The 11,751-nt window shown below is 33.2% G+C and overlaps 2 long non-coding RNA genes across 2 annotated transcripts; one reads left to right on the top strand and one right to left on the bottom strand.

Annotated features, from left to right (window-relative positions):
• Positions 1 to 2,349: 2,349 nt before the first annotated feature.
• On the top strand, positions 2,350 to 4,820 carry LOC110909471. The gene is made up of 2 exons (XR_002575388.1): positions 2,350 to 2,726; positions 4,265 to 4,820. It is a non-coding gene; the product is annotated as an uncharacterized LOC110909471 (long non-coding RNA).
• Positions 4,821 to 5,691: 871 nt separating this feature from the next.
• On the bottom strand, positions 5,692 to 7,609 carry LOC118487165. The gene is made up of 2 exons (XR_004880570.1): positions 7,038 to 7,609; positions 5,692 to 5,917 (listed from the first exon to the last, which is right to left on the bottom strand). It is a non-coding gene; the product is annotated as an uncharacterized LOC118487165 (long non-coding RNA).
• Positions 7,610 to 11,751: the final 4,142 nt, after the last annotated feature.

Consider the following 11,751-nt stretch of genomic DNA (forward strand, 5'->3'; position numbering starts at 1 on the left):
GCCCTACATACAATCTCAAAGTGCAAAACCCTAGAAAGACCCCGAGGGTGTATTTGACCAAAGGAAACACGGTAATACTCTAAGACATTGAGAACAAAAACAGAAAAAGAGTGACGAAGGTTTGAAAATTCAAAATGACGGCAATATAAGGCAATAGAACCGGCCGGAAACTGATCGATAGACTTGTCCAAACCCAGAGCCACCGGGTTAAAATTTCAATTGATCCCCCATTGAACACAAAACGCCTCAACCTCTTCTTGGGTGAGGCGAGAGTAACTGATAAACTGATCCTTTCGGGCACCCATGAGTGATGATCGAAGAAAAAAGAAAAATATGAAGAAAAGAACTAACCTGGACAGAGGAAATTGTGTGATGAAACTCGAAGGTGTTTGAGGAAAATGAGTAAAGTTTGTTTATCTTGATAAATGGGTAATTAAATAAGGACTGACGGTTACCATAATTACATTCTGGCTAATAACTGATGTCTGCAAAACCCGTCACGTCAGTCAACTCAACTGTCTTTTCAAATTCAAAATCCAGTTGTTTCATCTCCCAAAATACGAAGCCTGGAACCTCTCAAGCCTTGAAGCCTATTAAGCTAGCAAAACTATTGTGCAAAAGTCAGAAGCCTTTGAGCTTGCACCACAAATACCTCTGACTTGGGGGGCTGATGACGTGGGTAGCTCAAACTTAATAAACTAGCTGAAAGAGCAATATAGCTTAAAAGGTTGAAGGGTAAAAGAGTTCGGAAGACGATCAGATGTAGTTAACAGCAAAAAGCATGAAACAGTGGTCATGTCACGTCACACTTTACGTGTGATCTCTCCCACTCAGCCGCAAAAGAGCATGTGGGAAGTGACACTTTTTTACCCGCAGGTCCGAAGCCTTCAACCTACCAAAAAGGTCAACCCTCTCACTACATTCTCGGATCACTAGTCAAAGGTTTCTTTATATGGCTGACTCCCTCTCTATAAGTGGCAACACTTGTTCATTCAGCCAAACATTCCCTGAAATCTCATTCTCTCCCTCTAGAACTTGTGCTTCACTTGTTCTATTCTTCACTCACTTCAACACTAGCACATTGCATGTGAACATTCTGGGTTGAATCCCCTTCAATCCAGAATTCAAAGCAATCAATAGTAAGTGATCCGACCCTATGTATTGCATACGTGGGGGACCCCACGGCCTGCGTTAGGCTAATCGGGACTCTTAAACCCGTTTGCCTAGCCAATCTAACCACTATTCCTGGACTTACATTTGTTGTAGCAACACTTATATAATAAACGTCTTGAAACTATAAGGCTTTATACACCAATCTTGATTTGGCTCAAGAGTCTAAACGAGACTACTACTAATACATTATAATAGTTCTTATATAACTATGAAAAAAGTATTACTATGTATAATATTGGTAAGAAAAACTAAATAAACAAGTCTAATATATATATATATATATATATAGGGGACCGCTAAAATGAAAACCACCTCCAGTTGTAAGAACTATGAGAACTTTTTGATCTGGGACGAGTTGGATCAAAATTTTTTTTTTCGTAAACGTAGATGCGTGTATTATAAACACATATGTAAAAAAATTCAAAAAAAAATGTCGTGTGTGTAGTTTTGAGCACCACAAGTTTGTGTTTACGGGTACCGTAAATTTTACGGTACCCGTAAACACAAACTTGTGGTGCTCAAAACTACACACACAACATTTTTTTTGAATTTTTTTTCTTTTGGAATTGTGTTTATAATACGCGCATCTACGTTTATGAAAAAAAAAATTGGTCCAACTCGCCCCGTACGGTGTAGTTCTCATGGTTCTTACAACTGGAGGTGGTTTTCATTTTAGCAGTTCTCTCTCTCTCTCTCTCTCTCTCTATATATATATATATATATATATATATATATATATATATATATATATATATATATATATATATATAGGGCATGGATCTACAGAAAACTTATTTCTACTAAGAAAACCTAGGAAACCCAATCTAGACCATTGATCATGATCATCCAATGGCTCATAAAATTTGAAGCATTTTTGAATTAAATTAAATAGAGTGGTAAAGTCAAAAAGGTACTTCAAGGGCATATGGGTAAAATTACCTATGATATTATGACATTTTATATATTATATTCATATTGATTAGACATTCATGATATGAAAAGGAGAGAGAAGCACAATTACCTATAACCAAGATTCTCATTTCTCTCTTTCTCTCTCAGACCTTCATTCTCTCTCTTCTTTATTATTGTCACCATCACCATCATCATTGTTTCTCTTTCTTCTTTCTTCTTTTCTTTGAGAATTCAAAAAAACTTCTGTGCATTCACCATCATCATCATCATCCCTTCTCTCATCCTCTCTCTTTCTTCATGTTTCAATCACCAAGAACACACACAAGTGTGTGTGAGAGAATCGTTATTGTTAAAACCCCTTCGTGTTCATGAAGAACACCAAGAACACACACACAAGTGTGTGAGAAAGAAGCAGGCCTGAATCATTCGGTTGCATGTGTTTCTAGAGAGAGAAAGTTATTAGAACACCAAGACCAAGAACACACACAAGTGTGTGAGAGAGAAACAGGTCAGAAATCATTTGGTTCATGGGTTTTAGAGAGAGAAAGTTGTTAGAACGCCAAGAACACACACACACAAGTGTGTGTGAGAGAATCATTTTTGAAGATCTTCATCGTGTTCATCAGACGGGTCTAGATCCGGTTAGTGTTCTACTAATTGCAAGAACACACTTGATTTTTTTGTTAAAAAGTTTGTCAATAACTTTTTGTGTGCTCAAAGTGTTCTAGTAATGGGTTAATGTTCATGTATTTTGCAGGTTTTTGTTTTTATGTTAAAATGATTTTTAGTTTTTTGATATTTTCAGTTTGTTGACCAATAATTTATGGGTTGGGTTTGTGTTAGGTTTTATAAATTGGATTTGCTTTATTTTGTTTTCTGTTTTTTGTTTAAATTGGGCATCCCAATTATTGGTAGATAATTAGTTTGAAAATCCATAATTGTTACAGTAAAGGTTTCAAAATGTTGTTGGTTAAGTTGTTCTTTTTTTATAATTAGTGTTAAATGTTTCAAATTTTTGCAGGCATAACTAGTTACGTATGTTACATTTCTGCCAGCTAGATTCTAAACTGTTTGTCCTGTATGTTGTAACATATGTTACACTTTCGGACAATATATGGTGCATACATTGTGTTACACATTTTGTTTTGATATGAGTGGATATTGAAATGGTGAATGGTAATTGTTGTATCCTCATCTTAGCAAGTACTCTTTTGCTGACTACTAATATTTGTGTTTTTCATTTCTTGGGCAGGACTGGGACTGGGAAGAAACCTAACAAAACATTATGTGTTTACAAATCTATATCTTTTTAAATGGGTTGAAATGTTATTTTAAATGGGTTGTTAGTTGAAATGTCTTGCTGGCATAATTAGCTACATATGTTGTAATAAGGTTACACGTGTTACTTATGTTAAAACCAGCCCTTTCTTGGACATAAAAAGGAGCTACACATATGTAACACATGTTTGTAACGTGTGTTACACTGGAGGGTACCTTTGATGTTGTACAGAAGTTACCCTCCAGTGTAACACATGTTACAAACATGTGTTACATATGTTCAACCTCTTTGTTACCAAAAATCGGGGCTGCACATATGTAACACGTGTTACAACAGGTTTTTACCTACTTGCATGTCTCTATTACAAATGGATGAAAAACAGTTTTTTTAAAACATCCACGGTGTAACACTTGTTTATTTGAAAGTTCTTAAAACAACCGTTGTAACACGTGTTATAATCCCATCTTCAATGTAAAGATACATCCAATGTAACACGTGTTACAAAAGGAAATTACCTACTTACACATCTCTATTACGTTGATTTAAACAGTTATTTAAAAACATCCACTTTGCAACACTTGTTTATTTGAAAGTTCTTAAAACAACCGTTGTAACACGTGTTACAACTTTTTTAGTGTTGTGCATTTTCCTTTTTATTATCTCATCTTCAGCTTGAAGATACATCCAATGCAACACGTGTTAGGTTTGTTACGTGTTACAAAAGGTTTTTACTTAATGTAATAGTAAGTTTAAATGTTAAAATGTTTTTTTAAGATTGGCTGTTAAATGTTAAAATATATAAACTTCATAATTTATTCGGAATATCTCCTTTATTTTACAAATAACTCCGGAAATATTACTTGTGCTATTATGTATTTACTGTGGCGGTTGTATTTGCAGGAGTGAGGAGAATGACCAGGTCCGTGACGGGTAGGCTGGCTAATAAGCGAAAGCAGAACGATAAAGAAACAGAACGATAACGAAAGAAGGTAGATGGAGAAACCGATGAAGAATGGGAACAAGAAGTCGATGAAGGGCAGGTGGTGGGTACCTTTGACGTTGTACAGAAGTTACCCTCCAGTGTAACACATGTTACAAACATGTGTTACATATGTTCAACCCCTTTGTTACCAAAAATCGGGGCTGCACATATGTAAGACATGTTTGTAACTCATGTTACACTAGAGGGTAACACATGTATGATCATTTTTGGATCATTTGTATATATTTAAGTCTGTATAAACCTACAACATTGATACCCCCAAAAAGGTTACACATGTTACGATAGAATGGGAAATGTGTAGCAACGTTCAATACTGTTGTTTCACTCTATAGTGTGTAACATGTGTGAAATGGCGTTTGTCAGTAAAACATATAACTTGTAAGGTGATACGACTGTATCTTTAAAACATGTTTACCTATAAGTACTTACATGTTACAGGTTGTATCTTTAAAACATGTTTAAACTGGAAACCGGAAACACTTGCAATGTATAAAGCAGAGTTACAGAAGATGTAACATGTGTAAAACTGGAAACACTTGTGTAACATTTTGGTGTAACACATTTTACAGGTTGTATCTTTAAAACATGTTTACCTATAAGTACTTACAAAATATAAAGCAGAGTAGGAACACAACTTTTAAGGATGTTACATACATTGTAGAGAAGATGTTACATGTGCACACACAATTAAGATGTGTAACATCACGACAAGTGTCATGTGTGATCTTTTTTTGTTACCCTATGGTGCTAAACGTATTACAACGTTCATAACACACGTAAACTTATACTAACATCCGTCCCTATGTTCACAGATGATATAGAACATACTCCACGTTACCATATTTACTAGTATTCTAATGGCACTAAATTGTGGACACCGAATGTCAACGAGCAATATCATCCTATTATTGTTAAATCATACGTCACACTGGAAGAACTTCTTGCCATGTGTAAGGCTTATAACCAAGAAGCTGGGTTCAATGTAAAAAATATACGTTAATGCAGTTTTTTTATCTACTAATAACATTGTTAATAACAAGTCTAGGTACTTATGTAACATGAAGTGTATCGTTTGTCCCTTTAATTTGTTACACTAGTCTCATATACTTATAGTTACATATATTACTTGTTTGTTCATTGATATGACATTTTGGATGATGTAATGTTGTTACATATGTAATTTGCTAAGTTTAAATTGACACCAAAGGGGCTGACATATGTAACACATGTATAGCAATCTTACACATATTACATATAGGTGTTACATGTGTTACAACATCAAGGTTACACATGTTACATATAGTTGTTGCATCCAAAAAAAAAATTGCCTTCACAACAACATCCGTATTCATCCAAATATTGGCATACTAACAATGAAAATAAAAATAAATTTTATATCAATAGTTGTAATGCTTCTAAAATGGTCTTCTAAAAATTGCCTTCACAACAACACCATCGTCACCACGAAAACCTGATGATGCGTTGTAATCCTTCCGCGGGTTTCGCTTCTTGATAACCATCTTCATCTTGAACACAAAACATCTTTCCACCTATGAACAAAACAAGTACATCAATATTAAATATTCTATAGTTAAAACTTATTAATCTTCTATGTAACATGTGTAACATGGCTATACATGTGTTACCTCTCTAGTGTAACACATGTTACAAACATGTGTTACATATGTGCACCCCCCCCCTTTGTGTCCAAAAAAGGGTTGGGGTATCTATAAGTAACTTGCATAATGTTGTTACTACATATGTAGCTAATTATCCCACAAAAAAAACACGACTATTTATTTGTAAAATAAACGAGATATTCCGAATAAATTATGAAGTTTGTACGTTTTAACATTTAACAGCCAATCTAAAAAAAAACAATAAGCTGGTCTCATATACTGGGTGTAACACATGTAACACCCTATATACAACATATGTAACCCGCAGTGTAACACGTGTTACAACATATATGACAAACAGTTTAGAAATTTTAGCATTAATCTTCGTAAAAATAACAATATACTCTGTACAAACAATTTAGAAAGTCAACATTAATCTTCGTAAAAAATATCAATATACTCTTCGCATAAATGTAGCTGATAGAAATGTAACATATGTAACAAATTATGCCAGTAAAAAACACGAATTTCTATTTGTAAAACAAAACCGATATCCGATTAAATTATGAACTTTCTAAAGGTAATGAAAATGTAATATCGGAGTGAATTTATTCAAAAAAACAACTAAAAAACAAAGAAATTTGAAACATACATCGTAAAAATTATGGATTTTCAAACTAATTATCTACCATCAATGGTGATGCTGAATTTAAACAAAACTAGAACACAAATCAAACCAAATCCAATTCATAAACCCTAAAAAAAACCCAGCTCACCCACATCCCCCCCCCCCCACACACACACACAAAAATCCAACTAAAAGAATCATTAACTCAAAATCGCTGGACAAACAATTTAGAAATTTAACTTTAATCTTCATAAAAAAATCAATACACTTTGAAGAGAGAAATACAACATAGAAAAATTTCTTATAGATCTTGATTTAAAAAATAAAATAAACAAACTAGCTCTGATTTTAAATCTACAAAACGTTATACAAAGTATAAATCTAAACAAATTACATAAATTAACAAAAGTAAGATCTTTAAACCTGTTTCTCTCTCACACACTTGTGCGTGTGTTCTTGGTGTCTAGGTGAACAACATGAAAATTGTTATCTCTCCTTCCAAAACATTAGCTTTCTCTCTCTAAAAAACAGAAACAAAGATGTGATTAAAATGACACCGAGCTTCCTTTTCTTTGAGAGCTTTGATGGTGGCTTCGATCTTCAATGGTGGCTTCGATCTTCAGATTTCAAGGTTGGAAGGGATGGTGGCTTTGATCTTCGATCTTTGAGAGCTTTGATGGTGGCAGAGCATTGATGGTGGCTTCGATCTTCATATTTCAAAGGTTGGAAGGAATGGGGTGAAAGCAATGGAGTTAGGGTTTTGAAGAGAAAGGAATGGGGTATGAAGAAGAAAGAAAGAGATGGATTCTGTATGTATTTTTTTGTTTAAAAAGGGAAGAAATGATGGGTAATAAATGAGTTGATGTGATGGTGAAGAGAGTGAAATGATATCTTGATCAAATGACCAATATGCCCTTTTAACATGTGTTTTAAAAAGATGATGTGGATCAATCTTGGCCACACAATTAAGGTTTGCCAAGTTTTCTTGATTAAATGGGTTTTTCATAGATACTTACACTATATATATATATATATAGAGGATCGCTAAAATGAAAACCACCTCTAGTTGTAAAAACCATGGGAACCACTTTCTGGCCCTTAGATCAACTAGATGGATGGATGGATGTGATTAAAAATAGTTAATATTAATATTAAAAGTTTTTTGTCTTATTATGTCTTTAATATTATAATCCAAAAGGGTATTTAAGTAAAATCACTCTATTTTGTCTTTTTATATATATTAATTTTAAATTACCTTTTTTGTCTTATTCATTAATTAGTTTTTTGAGTTAATTATTTTTTATTTATAAACAGATTTTTTTTTGTAAAACAATTTTTTGAAATCAAATTTTTATTATAATTTTTACAATTTTAAAGATTTTTACGCCCGGCCTTTTCACGCCTCGTTTTTTGACGCGCCGTTTTTTCGCCCGGCTTTTTCACGCGCCGTTTTTACGTTTTACGCCCCGGTTTTTTAGGTTAACGTTTTTTACACGCGCCGGTTTTTTACGTTAACGTTATTTACGCTTTACGCGCTGGTTTTTTGCGTTTTACGTCCGGGTTTTTTACGTCAACGTTTTTTTACGTTTTACGCGCCGGTTTTTTACGTTAACATTTTTTTACGTTTTACGCGCCGGTTTTTTACGTTAACGTTAATTACCTTTTACGCGCCGGTTTTTTGCGTTTAACGCCCCAGTTTTTTACGTTACCGTTTTTTTTACGTTTTACGCGCCGTTTTTTTGCGTTTAACGCCTCGGTTTGTTACGTTACCGTTTTTTTACGTTTTACGCGCCTGTTTTTTTACGTTAACGTTTTTTATGTTTCACTAAAAAAATTTACGTTTTACGATTTACCTAAAAACTTTTAACGTTTCACGGAAAACTTTTTACGCTTTACGTAAAAAAGTAGCGGGGTTTGGTATTGCATTATTAATCGTTCAACATGAGGCTTACGTTAGTAGATTGGCGAGTGGATGTTCCTAGTGTGCTATGGCCCGTGTGTGCTACTGCAGAGTAATATTAGGATCATTTGTTGTGTGTCTCTTGTATTATTCTATAGTTGGATTATTTATCGATCTCTAATAAAAAAAAGTTGTTCATGGTATTGTTTTGACAATGTGGTGGGTGCTATAGTCTTTTCGAAGGAGAAACGTGCAAAAAGCCACTACTAGAAAAAGAGAGAGTTTCCTACCGAAATTTCCTACACAAATTTTTTCGTTACATATTACTACACTTTTATGACGAATTTCCTAGAAAAAAAATTTTCAAGATTTTGTTACAAATTTTCGATGCATCCATGACGAAAAATAAGAAAACCCTAATTAATTGACAGTTGCGTCATAAATATGTAGGAAATAATTTACAAAAAGGTTAATTATTGTTTTTTTTCGAATAAATATTTATATGAGCCAAAAAAAATAAGGGAAAATAATATTGTTTCCTACACATTTATGAGGAAATATTTATTTTATTTAATTAACTTAAACCATCTGTCAGAATTCCGTCACAACTTGTGACAAATTTCTGACAAGAAATAAGAAAATCCTAATTAATTGACAGTTACATCACAAATCTATCACAAATAATCTACAAAATGTTAAATAACAATAAAACTAGTATATAATAATTATAAAATAAATATATTCCTATACATTTATGACAAAATGCTTATTTTTAAATATAAATGTCACAAAGGCGTAGGAAACAATCCATGTATGAATACAGTTTCCTACGCATTTATGACAAAATGCTTAAATCCATTGCAAGTTGTGACACATTTCTTACAACGTTTAAGGATTTGTCACAAATGTGTAAGAAACAACCTATATAATTATTCTTATTTTAATTATTAAATGTACGTAACTATGTGGACGTATGGATATGGGTATAATGTGAGTATGTATATATGTATTTGTATGTGGGTATGTATGTATGTATGTGTACGTATATGCATGTTTGTATCTATATGTGTATGTGGATGTGATTATATTTGTTATTAAGCGTGCATTTGTATAAATGTATGTATGTATGTATTAAGTGTGGATGTGATTATATTTATATGTATATGTGTTCGTGTATGTTTATACATACATATATATATGTGAATATGTGTATATCATCTATATGTATACCTATTTGTGTGTATATGTATGTGTTTTTGTATGTATGTATGTATGTATGTATGTATGTATGTATGTGTGTGTGTGTGTGTGTATGTATGTATGTATGTGTGTGTGTTTGTGTATGTATATGTACGTATATATATGTTTGTATCTATATGTGTACGTGGATGTGATTATATTTGTTATTAAGTGTGCATTTGTATACATACATATATGTACGTATATGCATGTTTGTATCTATATGTGTATGTGGATGTTTGTAACAACACTTCTAATTTATTTGTAGGAAGTGGGTCACAAAAAATACTCAGTTTTCTCGGAAATTTGTAACAACACTTCTAATTTATTTGTAGGAAGTGGGTCACAAAAAATACTCAGTTTTTTTGGAAATTTGTAACAGTACTTCTAATTTATTTGTAGGAAGTGGGTCACAAAAAATACTCAGTTTCCTAGGAAATTTGTAACAACACTTCTAATTTATTTGTAGGAAGTGGGTCACAAATAATGTTAGTATTAAAATTTGTTATTTTTTTTTGTCAGAAATTTGTAGCCAAAAAAATAAATCCTAAAAGATAATAGTTAAATATATTGTAGGAGATTCGTAGCAATTTGCGACGTAGTAGTTTCGTAGAAAATGTGTAGGAAGTTGCGTAGGAAATGCGTTGAAAACGGGTTTCCTACGAGCTTTTTTCCTACATCAGATGTTTGTCATAAATGCGTAGAAAAACCAGTTTTGTGACGCATTTCCTAGAAAAATTGATGTAAGAAGTTTCAAATTTTCTAGTAGAGCTCAATTTGGATTCCATTATTAATTATTTGTTTTCTTGGTTTGTTAATAGAAAAAACAGTGTTAGTTAGGTGGTGTAAATTTAAAATCCATTGCTGTTGAATGTAGTTTTCTATTACTTTTCTAGCTTTTAAGCTAGTTATATATATAGCCGTTTAAAAAAATATATATATTTAAATTAAAGATTAAAAAAAATCTCAATTTTATTGTATATTTAAAAAAAATAATAATAATAACATACAGAAAAGTCTGTTGGTGCAGTTTTCTGTCGACTACATCTTTGTTCGAGTCTTAGGTTAGGATTGTTTGTACAGTGCACGGAAATCAAGAAAGCATGTTTTAGTGTTGATTTCGCTCATAATGACACCTGGTCATATGAGCGAAATCATCAACATCTTGATTTCGCTTATAGAGTCAGTTAGTGTGATTTCGCTCTTATGGTTAAATGTCTGATTTCGCTCTTGTGGTCTCTGTGTCATTATGAGCGAAATCCCAAACCTATAAATAGGCATTTATGAGCGAAATCATATAGTAGTAGTCTTGTTTCCGACGGTGAAGCTCCGTCGAAGTGTCTCTGCATCTGTAACGGCTTTATAATCAATACAAGAGACAGTTAATAGTGAAATCAAGCTAAACAAAGACTGAATCAATGAATTCCGCCTCTGATTCAGTCTGAGCACTCTTCTGATCGACTCGTTAGGTCGTTTCTCGATCCTACAAAGTCATCCCTCACTTGTGGCCTAGTGTTAAGAGGCTTGGATTTTTCAATGGATGACACAAGTTCAGTTCCCACTTGTGTCATATGAGATGGATGTAGGTAAATGATTTGAACTAGGCCTTGTGTGAGATTGTTAGTTCGATTCCCTAGCCCAATCGGATTTTCGTCCCACCGTGTGTTACGCGAGAGAGTTCTGCTCTTGTGGTGACACAACGATTGTCAAGTGCCACCTGACGGTATGGTTTCCTGGGGGAACGCACAAAAAAGTCAAACTTAGAAGCCATTGTAGGCCTAGTTAAGACAACTTAGTCTGGCTAAAGTGGGTGTCAATACAGAGCTCTCTAATTTAACGAGTGTGATAACCTTATACATGAAGTTCACCGTTAAAAAAAAAAATATAGAAAAGTCATTTATGTTTAGAAAAAAAAAAAGATGGTGAAAGATGATAAAAGGCAACAATAATTTGTTTTTTCACCTTTACCTTCCAGTCCCTTTGAATTTGATGCTAGAA

The sequence above is a fragment of the Helianthus annuus genome, chromosome 15 (assembly GCF_002127325.2).
Source record: "Helianthus annuus cultivar XRQ/B chromosome 15, HanXRQr2.0-SUNRISE, whole genome shotgun sequence".
In the NCBI taxonomy this organism is placed as follows: Eukaryota; Viridiplantae; Streptophyta; class Magnoliopsida; order Asterales; family Asteraceae; genus Helianthus; species Helianthus annuus.